The sequence below is a fragment of the Oratosquilla oratoria genome, chromosome 13, assembly GCF_046742065.1.
Source record: "Oratosquilla oratoria isolate Oo_2021 chromosome 13, ASM4674206v1, whole genome shotgun sequence".
Lineage (NCBI taxonomy): Eukaryota > Metazoa > Arthropoda > Malacostraca > Stomatopoda > Squillidae > Oratosquilla > Oratosquilla oratoria.
Window position 1 is genome coordinate 18,710,657 of NC_134789.1, and position 14,831 is coordinate 18,725,487.

General features: G+C 51.6%; 1 protein-coding gene across 2 annotated transcripts in view; it reads left to right on the top strand.

The window, feature by feature from the left end:
• Positions 1-333: 333 nt before the first annotated feature.
• LOC143032325 (uncharacterized) overlaps positions 334-14,831 on the top strand; it is a 325,478-nt gene continuing 310,980 nt past the window's right edge. For both annotated transcript variants that reach the window (XM_076196869.1, XM_076196871.1), the window contains exon 1: positions 334-532. The gene's annotated coding sequence lies outside the window, so the exon portion shown is untranslated. The remainder of the gene's footprint in view (positions 533-14,831) is intronic.

Here is a 14,831-nt window from a genome sequence, read left to right on the forward strand (position 1 = left end):
AAGTAATTAAAACTCGAGACACAAAACGCCAAACGTTCTTATTCTTTTTGTAAACATTCTGTGACATTCTTGCCTAGTTCAACGTTTTTGTAATATTAAAGATTGTCGTTCCCGGCCAATGACTTTTGATTAAAAAAGTTTAAAATTCAACTTCATGTAATAAGATACACATATTTATGTTTACAGAAATAAATAACTCCGTGTTCATGATTTATAAAGACGTTATTTCTTGGGATATTTTTGAATTTAAGGAAATATATATTAATGCCGACAAAATGACAAGGCCGGTCGAACGCCATAAAGACTGGGTTCTTTCTAGACGTCTGACGCATACGCTGTAGAACAAGAGAGTTGAACAAGTAAAGATTTTGTAGTTTTGTTCAAAAGTGACTGCTGTATCTAATTAGTGAATATGCTGTTCGTTAAGTTCGTGGTGTCTCGTTGTTTTTAATGTGTAAGGAACGACAGAAAAAGATAGTTTTAAAGTGACATGATGAAGACTTTTCGACAGCGTCAGGGACGACCTTGTAAGGTAAGACTTGGTACACTATGGAATTTTTTTAAGAATTCTAACTCGTACCCAAAAATAATAAAAACATAATAAGGCCAATTTATAGTTTCACCCAACCATAGAATTTGATATGTGGCTTATGTGTTTCTGGTGAGAAATGTTGTTTGTTTTTTATGTGTTTATTTAGTCTTCATTTTATACCTGTTTTGCAACGCGCATTACTCCATTTATTAGTCTTCCCCGCCCAAAAACCCCGATTTCCCAAACATGCCCCTACATCGTTCGGGAGATGTACGCATAAGTGCATAACTTCAATACTTAATTACTTGAAAAGTACGCATTTGCGACGGAAATGATGTACACCATCGTTCATATCACAACATCTCTAACCGAAACAGATGAGCCACATAGTGACATATCAAATTCTATGGTTGAGTGAAACTATAAATTGACCCATAGGAATAATAACAACAGCAATAAAGTTGACAGTGATGATCATGATATAAGAGTAATGAGGGTAATGAAAGCACGAATATGATAATGATATTGATGATAATGGTAATAAAATACCATGATGAGAATGATAAATCTCCAATTTAATCCAGTACTCGCAGAAATGGCATCAAATAAAATTTTAGAAACGAAAGGTTGACTTTGATAATGACTCGGCTACAGAAAAAAAAATCCCTCTCCCCTTCCCCCCCTTCTCCCTCTAACCTTCCCCCCCTTCTCCCTCTCCAATTCCCCCTCCTCCCTCTCCCCTTCCCCCTCCTCCCTCTCCCCTTCCCCTCCCCTTCCCCCTCCTCCCTCTCCCCTTCCCCCTCCTCCCTCTCCCCTTCCCCCTCCTCCCTCTCCCCTTCCCCCTCCTCCCTCACCCCTTCCCCTCTCTTCCCTCACCCCTTCCCCTCTCCTCCCTCACCCCTTCCCCTCTCCTCCCTCACCCCTTCCCCTCTCCTCCCTCACCCCTTCCCCTCTCTTCCCTCACCCCTTCCCCTCTCCTCCCTCTCCCCTTCCCCCTCCTCCCTCTCCCCTTCCACCTCCTCCCTCTCCCCTTTCCACCTCCTCCCTCTCCCCACCTCCCCCTCCTCCCTCTCCCCACCTCCCCCTCCTCCCTCTCCCCACCTCCCCCTTCCCCCTCCACCCTCTCCCCTTCCCCCTCCTCCCTCACCCCTTCCCCCTCCTCCCTCTCCCCTTCCCCCCTCCTCCCTCTCCCCTTCCCCCCTCCTCCCTCTCCCCTTCCCCCTCCTCCCTCTCCCCTTCCCCCCTCCTCCCTCTCCCCTTCCCCCTCTCCCCTTCCCCCCTCCTCTCTCTCCCCTTCCCCCCTCCTCCCTCTCCCCTTCCCCCTCCTTTCTCTTCCCTTTCCCCCTCCTCTCCCCTCTTCCCCTCCTCCCCCTCCTCTCTCCCCCTCCCTCCCCTCCTCCCTCCCTCCTCCCTCCCCCTCCCTCCCCTCCTCCCTCCCTCCTCCGTCTACCTTCCCCTCCTTCTCCCTCCCCCTCCTTCTCCCTCCCCCTCCTTCTCCCTCCCCCTCCTTCTCCCTCCCCCTCCTTCTCCCTCCCCCTCCTTCTCCCTCCCCCTCCTTCTCCCTCCCCCTCCTTCTCCCTCCCCCTCCTTCTCCCTCCCCCTCCTTCTCCCTCCCCCTCCTTCTCCCTCCCCCTCCTTCTCCCTCCCCCTCCTTCTCCCTCCCCCTCCTTCTCCCTCCCCCTCCTTCTCCCTCCCCCTCCTTCTCCCACCCCCCTCCTTCTCCCTCCCCCTCCTTCTCCCTCCCCCTCCTTCTCCCTCCCCCTCCCCCTTTTCTCCCTCCCCCTCCTTCTCCCTCCCCCTTCTCCCTCCCCCTCCTTCCCCCTCCCCCTCCTTCTCCCTCCCCTCCTTCTCCCTCCCCTCCTTCTCCCTCCCCTCCTTCTCCCTCCCCCTCCTTCTCCCTCCCCCTCCTTCTCCCTCCCCCTCCTTCTCCCTCCCCCTCCTTCTCCCTCCTCCTCCTTCTCCCTCCCCCTCCTTCCTCTCCCCCTCCTTCCTCTCCCCCTCCTCACTCTACCTCTCTCCCCTCCTTCCTCACTTTCCCCTTTCCCTTCCCCTCCCCCTTCCTTCTTCCCTCTCCCTTTCCTCCCTCCTCCCTTTCCTCCCTCTACCCCTCTCCCCCTCTTACCTCTTCACTTTCCCTTTCCCCTTCCTCCCTTTCCCCTTCCCTCTCCCCCTCTTCCCTCTCCCCTATCCCCCTCTTCCCTCTCCCCTTTCCCCCTCTTCCTCCCTCTCCTACCTCTCCCCTTCCTCCTCCCTCTTCCCTTCCTCCTCCCTCTCCCCTTCACCCCTCCTCTCTCCCCTTCCCCCTCCTCTCTCTCCTCTTCCCCCCTCCTCTCCCCTTCCCCCTCCTCTCTCTCCCCTTCCCCCTCCTCTCTCTCCCCTTCCCCCTCCTCTCTCTCCCCTTCCCCCCTCCTCTCTCTCCCCTTCCCCCCTCCTCTCTCTCCCCTTCCCCCTCCTCTCTCTCCCCTTCCCCCCTCCTCTCTCTCCCCTTCCCCCCTCCTCTCTCTCCCCTTCCCCCCTCCTCTCTCTCCCCTTCCCCCTCCTCTCTCTCTCCCCTTCCCCCCTCCTCTCTCTCCCCCTTCCCCTTCTTACTCCTCTCTCCTCCCCCTTCCCCTTCTTACTCCTCTCTCTCCCCTTCCCCTTCTTACTCCTCTCTCTCCCCCTTCCCCTTCTTACTCCTCTCTCACCCCCTTCCCCCCCCCTCTCTCTCCCCTTCCGCCGTCCGCTCTCTCCCCTTCCCCCTCCTCTCTCTCCCTTTCCCCCCTCCTCTCTCTCCCCTTCCCCCCTCCTCTCTCTCCCCTTCCCCCTTCCTCTCTCTCTCCCTCCCCCTTCCTCTCTCTCCCTTTCCCCCCTCCTCTCTCTCCCCTTCCCCCCTCCTCTCTCTCCCCCTCCCCCCTCCTCTCTCTCCCCTTACCCCCTCCTCTCTCTCCCCTTCCCCCCTCCTCTCTCTCCCTTTCCCCCCTCTCTCCCCTTCCTCCCTTCCTCCCTCCTCTCTCCCCTTCCCCCTCCTCTCCCCTTCCCCCTCCTCTCCCCTTCCCCCTCCTCCCATTCCCCCTCCTCTCCCCCCCTCCTCTCTCTCCCCTTCCCCCCTCCCCCATTCCCATTCCCCTCCTCCCTCTCCCCTTTCCCCCTCCTCCCTCTCCCCTTTCCCCATCCTCCCTCTCCCCTTTCCCCCTCCTCTCCCCCTCCTCCCTCCTCCTCCTTCTACCTTCCCCTCCTTCTCAATCCCTTTCCTCCCTCCCCCTCCTTCCTCTCCCCCTCCTTCCTCTCCCCCTCCTTCCTCTCCCCCTCCTCACTCTCCCCCTCCTCACTCTCCCCCTCCTCACTCTCCCCCTCCTCACTCGACCTCTCTCTCCTCCTTCTTCCTCACTTTCCCCTTTCCCTTCCCCTCACCCTTCCTTCTTTCCTCTCCCTTTCCTCCCTCCCTTTCCTCCCTCTACCCCTCTACCCCTCTCCCCCCTCTACCCCTCTCCCCCTCTTCCTTCTCCCCTTTTCCCTCTCTCCCTTTTTCCCTCTCTCCCTTTTTCCTCTCCCCTTTCCCCTCTCTACCTCATCCCTCTCCCTCCCTCTTCCCTTTCCCTCCCTCTTCCCTCTCCCTTTCCTCCATTCTCATCATATCATATAAAAACAATTTATTGACATTTACGTTATAACAGCCATCATACAACCTTAACCCGCCGTGTTGAGGTACAAAGGCTGTGACGTTCCTCCAGGGGATAAGCTGGGTGTCCTGCATGGGTATGCCAAAGGCTGTAACACTTTCTATCCTCCTTTAATAAATCACAGACTCGGTCAGCAAGAAGTCGGCTCCCAAACATTTACCTTTCTCCTCAATGTTCATCCTCAATTTTTCTCCTCCTATTCCTCCTCCTACTATTACTACTCCTCCTCCTACTCCTCCTACTCCTACTCCACCTATTCCTCCTACCCCACATATTCCTCCTAACCCTCCTCCACCTATACCTCCTACCCCACATATTCCTCCTAACCCTCCTCCACCTATTCCTCCTACCCCTCCTCCACCTACGCCTCCTCCACCTCCTCCTCCTCCTCCTCCTCCTCCTCCTCCTCCTCCTCCTCCTCCTCCTCCTCCTCCTCCTCCTCCTCCTCCTCCTTCTCCTCCTCCTCCTCCTCCTCCTCCTCCTCCTTCTCCTCCTCCTCCTCCTCCTCCTCCTCCTCCTCCTCCTACTCTTCCTTCTCCTACTCTTCCTTCTCCTACTCCTCCTTCTCCTACTCCTCCTCCTCCTCCTCCTCCTCCTCCTCCTCCTCCTCCTCCTCCTCCTCCCTCCTCCTCCTCCTCCTCCTTCTCCTCCTCCTCCTCGTACTCCTCCTCCTCCTACTCCTCCTCCACCTACTACCCTTCCTCCTCCTCCTCCTCCCCTCCTCCTCCTCCTCCTCCTCCTCCTCCTCCTCCTCCTCCCCTCCTCCTCCTCCTCCTCCTCCCCTCCTCCCTCTCCCCTCCTCTCCTCCCTCTCCCCTCTCCTTTCCTTCTACCCTCCTCCCTCTCCCCTCTCCTTTCCCCTCTCCTTTCCTTCTCCCTCTCCTTTCCTTCTCCCTCTCCTCCCTCTCCCCTCCCCTCCTCCCTCTCCCCTCCCCTCCCCTCCTCCCTCTCCCCTCCCCTCCTCCCCTCCCCTCTCCCCTCCTTTCTCTCCCCTCCCCCTATCCCCTCCTCCCTCTCCCCTTCCCTCCTCCCTCTCCCACTCCCCCTCCTCCCTCTCCCCTCCTCCCTCTCCCCTCCCCTCCTCCCGATCCCCTCCTCCCTCTCCCCTCCCCTCCTCCCTCTCCCCTCCCCTCCTCCCTCCCCTCCTCCCTCCCCTCCTCCCTCTCCCCTCCTCCCTCTCCCCTCCCCTCCTCCCTCTCCCCTCCCCTCCTCCCTCTCCCCTCCCCTCCTCCCTCTCCCCTCCCCTCCTCCCTCTCCCCTCCCCTCCTCCCTCTTCCCTCCCCTCCTCCCTCTGCCCTCCCTCCTCCCTCTTCCCCCCTCCTCCCTCTTACCCACCCATCCCTTCCCATTCATCTTCCCTCTCCCCTTCCTCTCCCACTCCCTTTCCTTTCCTTCTCCCCTTCCTCCTTCTTCTCCCCTTCCTCCTCCTCCCTCTCCCATTCCTCCTCCCTCTCCCCTTACTCATCCCTCTCCCCTTCCTCCTCCCTCTCCCCTTCCTCCCCCTCTCCCCTTCCTCCTCCCTCTCCCCTTCCTCCTCCCTCTCCCCTTCCTCCTCCCCCTCTCCCCTTCCTCCTCCCTCTCCCCTTCCTCCCCCTCTCCCCTTCCTCCTCCCTCTCCCCTCCCCTCCCCTCCTCCCTCTCCCCTTCCTCCTCCCTCTCCCCTTCCTCCTCCTTCTCCCCTTCCTCCTCCTCCCCTTCCTCCTCCCTCTCCCCTTCCTCCTCCCTCTCCCCTTCCTCCTCCTTTTACCCTTCCTCCTCCCTCTCCCCTTCCTCCTCCCTTTCCCCTTGCTCCTCCCTTTCCCCTTGCTCCTCCTTTTCCCCTTGCTCCTCCCTGTCCCCTTCCTCCTCTCTCTGCCCTTCCTCCTCTCTCTCCCCTTCCTCCTCTCTCTCCCCTTGCTCCTCCCTCTCCCCTTGCTCCTCCCTCTCACCTTCCTCCTCCCTTTCCCCTTCCTCCTCCCTCTCCCCTTCCTCCTCCCTCCCCCCTTCCTCCTCCCTCTCCCCTTCCTCCTCACTCTCCTCTTCCTCCTCCCTCTCCCTTCCTCCTCCCTCTCCCCTTCCTCCTCCCTCTCCCCTTCCTCCTCCCTCTCCCCTTCCTCTTCCCTCTCCCCTTCCTCCTCCCTCTCCCCTTCCTCCTCCTCCTCCTCCCTCTCCCCTTCCTCCTCCCTCTCCCCTTCCTCCTCCCTCTCCCCTTCCTCCTCCCTCTCCCCTTCCTCCTCCCTCTCCCCTTCCTCCTCCCTCTCCCCTTCCTCCTCCTTCTCCCCTTCCTCCGCCTTCTCCCCTTCCTCCTCCTTCTCCCCTTCCTCCTCCTTCTCCCCTTCCTCCTCCCCTTCCTCCTACCTCTCCTCCTACCTCTCCTCCTACCTCTCCCCCCATCCCCTCCTACCTCTCCTCCCCGCACCCTCTCCTCCTACCTCTCCTCCCCGATCTCCTCCTACCTCTCCTCCCCGATCTCCTCCTATTACCTCTCCCCTCATCCCTCCTCCTACCTCTCCTCCTACCTCTCCTCCTCCTACCTCTCCTCTTCCTACCTCTCCTCCTCCTACCTCTCCTCTTCCTACCTCTCCTCCTACTACCTCTCCTCCTACCTCTCCTCCTCCTACCTCTCCTCCTCCTACCTCTCCTCCTCCTACCTCTCCTCCTCCTACCTCTCCTCCCCCTACCTCTCCTCCCCCCATCCCCTCCTCCCATCCCCTCCTCCCATCCCCTCCTCCCATCCCCTCCTCCCATCCCCTCCTCCCATCCCCTCCTCCCATCCCCTCCTCCCATCCCCTCCTCCCATCCCCTCCTCCCATCCCCACATCCCCTCCTCCCATCCCCACATCCCCTCCTCCCATCCCCACATCCCCTCCTCCCATCCCCTCCATCTACCTCTCCTTCCCCTCCTCCCATCCCCTCCATCTACCTCTCCTTCCCCTCCTCCCATCCCCTCCATCTACCTCTCCTTCCCCTCCTCCCACCTCTCCTCTTCCCCTTCCACTCCCCATCCTCCCCCTCCCACTCGACCTTCGCCTCCTCCTTCCCCATCCCCTCCTCCTCCCCCATCCTCTCCTCCTCCCCCATCCTCTCCTCCTACCTCTCCTCCCTTCCTCTCCTCCCTTCCTCTCCTCCCTTCCTCTCCTCCCTTCCTCCTAACTCTCCTCCCCCATCCCCTACTCCTACCTCTCCAACCCCTCCTCCTACCTCTCCTTCCCCTCCTCCTACCTCTACTCTTCCACCTTCTTCCACTCCCCCTCCTCCCCCTCCCACTCCTCCCCCTCCCCTCCCATCCTCCCCCTCCCCTCCCATCCTCCTCCCCCTCCCACTCTTCCTCCCCCTCCTCCTCCCCCTCCCACTCCTCCTCCCCCTCCCACTCCTCCCACTCCCACTCCCACTCCCCCTCCCACTCCTCCTCCCCCTCCTCCCCCTCCTTCTTTCAATCGTTACATTCTTTATAATGTCGCTGGTTTCCCTGAGTTGAGCCTCTTTTACAATCATCTTTTACAGCCAACACGTTCCTTACAATCTTCATAACATTCACCATCATCACATTTACAATCATGAATATTTTCCAATCGCAATCTCATTTACAATCATCACAATCTCAAATCACAATCACAGTCTAAAAAATTACAGCTATCTTATATGTTATAATCACCATCTTCTTCATATTTGTCATAATCTTTGCTTTCATCACATCTGTCACAATCACCACATCTCTCTCAATCATCACATTATAAACGTCACCTTTACCATCGTCACATCATTCGTCACAACTTTAACAATCATAATTTTCACACTCATCACTTCTTTACTACATCCTGTACAATCGCTCTTCACAATCATCACATCCAATCATTATATCTTCCTTCACAATCTCTACATCCGGGCCAATAACATCCTGCACAATCATCCTTCATAATGAAACTAACTTTCACAATCATGATCTCGATCTGTCACACTCATCGCATCCTTCACAATCATAATTTTCTCACAATTACCACATTCTTCATAAGTATCACATCTTTCCCAATCATTGCATCTTTCACAACCATGGCATCGTTCAAAATCATTGGAACCTTCACAATCAGTCCTTCACAATCATAACTGTTTTCACAACCACCACATTCTTAATAAGCATCCCATCTTTCACAGCCAACGCATCTTTCACAATCATGGCTTCGTTCACAATCACCGGATCCTTCACAATCATTGCATCCTTCACAATCATAATTCTTTTCACAACCACCACATTCTTCATGAGCATCCCATCTTCTCAATCATGGCATCGTTCACAATCACCGGATTCTTCACAATCATTGCATCCTTCACAATCATTGCATCCTTCATAATCATAATTCTTTTCACAACCACCACATTCTTCATAAGCATTCCATCTTTCACAGTCATCGCATCTTTCCCAATCATGGCATCGTTCACAATCATTGGATACTTCACAATCACCGGATCTTTCACAATCCTCACATTTTGTTGTCCATCATCATCACCATCATCATCATCATCATCATCATCATCATCATCATCATCATCATCATCATCATCATCATCATCATCATCATCATCATCATCATCATCATCATCATCATCATCATCATCATCATCACCATTATCATCTTCATCACCATCGTCATCACCATCATATCATCATTATCATTATCATCACCATCATCACCATCACCATCATCACCATCATCACCATCATCATCATCATCATCATCATCATCATCATCATCATCATCATCATCATCATCATCATCATCATCATCATCATCATCATCATCATCATCATCATAATGCTGATATGATCACCATCGTCATCATATCATCATCATATCATCATCATCATCATCATCATCATCATCATCATCATCATCATCATCATCATCATCATCATCATCATCATCATCATCATCATCATCATCATATCATCATATCATCATCATCATCATCATCTCCCACCCTCCCCCGTCCACATCCTACGGACCCACAAGGGAGGATTGCTAGGACACCGGACAAGTAACATTTAACTTCAGGAAAAACTTCAGAAAATGATTATTCAAAAGATGAAGTGGCGGGATACCACGATCTACCGACGAGGACAGCACGGACTGAAGCAGTCAGCGCTGGCGACAGAGCAGAGGCTGACAACCACACAGGTGTTCCAGCGGATACCCCGTTCAGCGCAGATGTGGCACCTGCAGCCCAGAATGCAAGACTAATGCAATGCAGCATGGGAGAAAAACTTGCATTCATTAGGGCCCGTCAGGAGAAAGCTCCTCGGGTCTTCGCACTCGCCTATGCAAATCAAGCGTGTGTGTGTGTGTGTGTGTGTGTGTGTGTGTGTGTGTGTGTGTGTGTGTGTGTGTGTGTGTGTGTGTGTGTGCGTGCGTGTGTGTGTGTGTGTGTGTGTGTGTGTGTGCGTGTATATGCATGCGTGAGTATTTTTCGTATTTTTTGTGTATGTGTCCACGTGCCGCGTGGTTGCCTTGGATGAACGTTTTCGTATGTGTGTTTTGTATAGATGTGGACACGCATAATGTGTGTGCACATTAAATGTATGCTGGCGTGTGTCTGTACGTGTGTGTGTGCGCGCGCGTGCTTATGCGTGTGTGTGTGTGTTTGTGTTTGTGTATGTGTGCATGTGTATTTGTGTGTCTATTTTGTGTGTGTGTGTGTCTGTGTGTGTCTGTGTGTGTGTGTGTGTGTGTGTGTGTGTGTGTGTGTGTGTGTGTGTGTGTGTGTGTGTGTGTGTGTGTGTGTGTGTGTACGTGCGAGCGCACGTGTGTGTGTGTGTGTACGAATTTGTGTGTGTATGTATTTGTGTATTTGTGTGCGTGTGTGTTTGTGTGGATACTTGGTTGGGTATTTGTGTGCATTGGGGGTGTTTGCGTGTGCGTGTGGGGGCGTTTGTGTATGTATGTATGTGTGTGTGTATATGCATCTTCATATTGTTCCGCGCATTATGAGTCTGCGGTTGAGATGGATTGTGGGTTGACTGGTTGGGGTTTACCCTCTCCCTCTCTCTTCCTCCTTTCTCCATTTCTCCACCCCCACTCTCTCTATTTCTGTCTATCTGTTTTGTCACTCCTCCCTCCCCCCCTCTCTCCCTTCTCTCCCTTTCTCTCCCTCTTTCTCTTTCTCTCATTCTCTTTTTCTTCTGTCTTTCTCTTCTCTCTCTTCTCTCTCTTCTCTCTCTTCTCTCTCTTATTTCTTCTCTCTTCTCTCTCTTATTTCTTCTCTCTTCTCTCTCTTCTCTCCTCTATTTTCTCTTTCCTCTCTCATCATTCTTCTCTCATCTTTCTTCTCTCGTCTCTTCTCTCGTCTCTTTCTTCTCTCTTCACTTTCTTCTCTCTTCTCTTTCTTCTCTTCTCTCTTCTATTCTCTTCTCTTCTCTTCTCTCTTCTATTCTCTTCTCTTCTCTCTCTTTTCTTCTCTTTTCTACTGTCTTCTCTCTTCTCTTACTGTCTCTTACACTGCCTCTCTTTCTCACTCTTTCTCTTTCTCTCCCTCTTCTTTCTCCCTCCTATCTCCCTCCCTCCCCCTCTCTCTCACTCTTTCTCTCCCTCTCTCACTGTCTCTTTCTCTTTCTCTCCCTCTTTTTTATCTCTCCCTCCCTCTTCTCTCTCCCTCTTTTTCTCCTTTCTCTCCCTCTTTCTCTCCCTCTTTCTCTCCCTCCTTCTCTCCCTCCTCTCCCTCCTTCTCTCCCTCCTTCTCTCCCTCCTTCTCTTCCTCCCTCTCTCCCTTCCTCTGTCTTTCTCTCTCATTGTCTCTCTCTCCCTCTCTTTCACTGTCTTTATCTTTCTCTCCCTCTTCTCTCTCCCTCCTCCTCTCTCTTCTCCTCTCTCTTCTTCCCGAACTTTGTGAACCAACTATTTTTTTTTTTTTTTTTTTTTTTTTAATTCTTAACATCTGTCATAACGTTGAAAGCTTCCTGATGCTGTAGAAGATGTAGAAACGTACCAGGGAAAGACCAAGAGGAAGGAGATCGTTGGTGGTACAAAGAGGCCCTGGAAACGCGCGCTCGTTGGGCGGCGAGAGTCCGGGCCGGGCTCGGGTCGCCGCCACTTTGCTGCTAGAAAAACGTTTACTGCTACATCAGGTGAAAGTTTACTCGTCCTTCGCCCTGCCGTCGCTAGCGGCAGACCTGTGGCCGACTTTACAGCTTTTGTTCTGCTCGTCGTCGTCGTCGTCACGATGTATAAGGCGGTGGTTTGTTAATTTTGTTAATTAACACGGCTCCCCACCCTTTTTATCCTCCTCTTCCTCCTCCTCATCCTATCCCTCCTCTTCGCCCTACCCCTCCTCCTCCTCCTCTTCCTCCTCCTCTTCCTCCTCCTCTTCCTCCTCTTCCTCCTCCTCTTCCTCCTCTTCCTCCTCCTCTTCCTCCTCTTCCTCCTCCTCCTCTTCCTCATCCTCTTCCTCCTCCTCTTCCTCCTCCTCTTCCTCCTCCTCTTCCTCCTCCTCTTCCTCCTCCTCTTCCTCCTCCTCTTCCTCCTCCTCTTCCTCCTCTTCCTCCTCTTCCTCCTCCTCTTCCTCCTCCTCTTCCTCCTCCTCCTCCTCTTCCTCCTCTTCCTCCTCCTCCACCTCTTCCTCCTCCTCCTCCTCCTTCTCCTCATCCTTCTCCTCCTCTTCCTCCTTTTCCTCCTCTTCCTCCTCTTCCTCCTCTTTGTCCTCCTCTTCCTCCTTCGCTTAATCCTCTTTGTTCTCCTCCTCGTCCTCCTCTTACCCCTCCTCTTCCTCCTCCTACCCCTGCTCCTCCTCCTCCTCCTGTTCCTCCTGCTCCTCCTCCTCCTCCTCCTCCTCCTCCTCCTCCTCCTCCTTCTCCTACCTCTCTTCTTCCCCCTCCTCCATCACCTCCTCCTACCCCTCCTCCTCTTCCTCCTCCTACCCCCTCCTCCTCCTACCCCCCTCCTCCTCCTACCCCCCTCCTCCTCCTACTACCCCCCTCCTCCTCCTACTACCCCCCTCCTCCTCCTCCTACCCCCCTCCTCCTCCTCCTACCCCTCCTCCTCCTCCTCCTACCCCCTCCTCCTCCTACCCCCTCCTCCTCCTACCCCCTCCTCCTCCTACCCCCTCCTCCTCCTACCCCTCCTCCTCCTCCTACCCCTCCTCCTCCTCCTACCCCTCCTCCTCCTCCTACCCCTCCTCCTCCTCCTCCTCCTCTTCCTCCTACCTCTCTATTAATAAAATTTTCTCTCAGATTATAGAGAAAATTAGAAATATGTTCTTAGTCTTTTATTGAGTATGAACTAGTTACATTGTTAGAGATACTTGACGCTGCTTCTTAGCAAATGATGAGAAATAATAATTTGAAAAAAAAAAAAAGTTATAGGACAATACTTTTGCATTTTTTCAATATTTGACCATGATATCGATAAAAGAGTAACAAATATAATTAGAGAAATTCTTTTTTTTTTGGGGGGGGTTAAGGGCTCGCTCACCTCTCCCCCCCCCAGGGAGGCACCCCCCCATAGGTGAAATTACTTGTATAATGTCTCTGATAGACCAGTTCTGTAAAGAATAGGTGTTTTAAAAGGAAGTTGAATGTCTAAATTACAGATGGTTTACGAAATCTGGAATATGAGAGGGTATGGTCTGTATACCTACTGTAATTCTCCGTTATCCTTTATTATGGAGACTGCGTATAGATACAACTGTTATGTAAGGAAGGGAGGGACGGGAGATGAGGGGGTGCTTATGTGTGAATTATATTTTGACGCAGCAGTCCGAAGGGATTTCTCCCTCTCTTTTATTTTTTCTGCATGAAGGGACGGAGTGTGTGTGTGGGGGGGGGGGGTCGCCGATTAAGTGAAGCAGCCTTGCTGTGGATGTACTGTGTCTTGCTGCATTGCTTCTGACCCAGTGTGGTGGGCGGGATGCTGGGATGACCCGTCATCCAAGAGGAGCTAAGATGTGAGGGAGGGGGTGGAATGGGTGGGAGTAGGTACGGGCCTCTGGCTTGGCTACCTCCCTTATAATGGGGGGAAAAAGCTCTTTGTATATAGATGGATATTTGTACTAACGGAGACATTTATTAGTGCTTTCTAAACTGAAGCCATTGATACAGTTATAGCTTGTATCTAGGTCCAAAAAATTATAACACTAATTGGATGATACAGTTCAGGCAGGTGGGACTGTTTGAGACCTAGTTTAGAAATTTTTATTTATATCACTTAAGTGGATGATACAAGTGGAGCAGGTGGGAATGTCTGAGACCTAGTTTAGAAATTTTTTATTCATATCACTTAAGTGGATGATACAAGTGGAGCAAATAATAATAATAATAATAATAATAATTCCTTTATTCCAATTTTCATTGGGTATTCTTTACATTATTTACTAGGAATGTCTGAGACCTAGTTTAGAAAATTTAATTCATATCACTTAAGTGGATGATACAAGTGGAGCAGGTGGGACTGTGTGAGACCTAATTTAGAAAAAAAATAATTCATATCACTTAAGTGGATGATACAAGTGGAGCAGGTCGGAAAGTCTGAACAGATGAAACTTCATCGAGGAGAGCGGGGCAGAGCAGCGGAGAGGTTTGTCAGTTTGGAAGAAGAAAAAAAAAATGCAAATCTGGATATTCAAGAGGAGAAATCAACATTGCAGAATCGGTAATACACTTGTCGAAAGCCGCATTGCAACGAGAGGGGGATGGGCCGTGGAACTTGTACCAAAAAAAAAAAAAAAGTCGAACGAATTACTGCAATAGACCAGGTGCGTTTCGATAAGCGCGTCGACTTCGGAGAAGTCCAAAGTTTCAAAGATCTTCCTGAATATGCAATAACATATTAAGATGTTAATGATTACATCACACCAGGAGGCGCTTAGCTTTGAGCCAAAAGCGCAACCTTTTCCTTGTGTACTACGACTTGCAGAGGAAGTGGAAGTCACTGGTGATTCACTGGAATCGAACGCGGGATCGTATCGTGCGAAGAGCGATCAAAATAAATGATTTAATTTGATAATTCTGAAACATAAATCCCACAAGGGAAAATATTTGTGTTGAGTGACCAACAGAACTGTGTCGGAGCAAGACTAATTTAGGAGCATAAAAAAAAAAAAAAAAAAAAAAAAAAAGATAATAATAATAATGATGATAATGATAATAATGATTATGATGATGATGATATAAATAATAGAAAATAAAAAATAAAGAAAGAAATAATAAAAATTAAAATAAAAATTAAAATTAAAAAATGAGTAAAGACACCTTTACAATACGAAGAAATAAATCGAGATAAGGTTATGTTGGGATGAAGAAGAAACCTTATTAAAACCATAGTGGAGGTAGAGGCACTATAGAACTTAACTGCTGATGGAGTGAACACAAACGTAGACTTAGACTTTAGTTAAGGGCGAGGATGTAGTGGAAATTGGAAATTTACTCCAACTGAACAAATGTGTCCCGTAAGAGCCAAATTATATACAAATTTGTTTAATATATGACGCCTTCATTTTCTCCTGTTTCATGTCTGCCATTAATCCTCTTTCATTCTTAATCCTATTAATCCACTTGTTCTTTTAATGTCTCCTAATGAATATGTAAATGTGTGTGTATATGTATGAGGAGACTGAGAAGGGGGTAGCCGATCAAGTGAAGTGGCCTTGCTGTGAATGTATTGTGTCTTGCTACATTGCT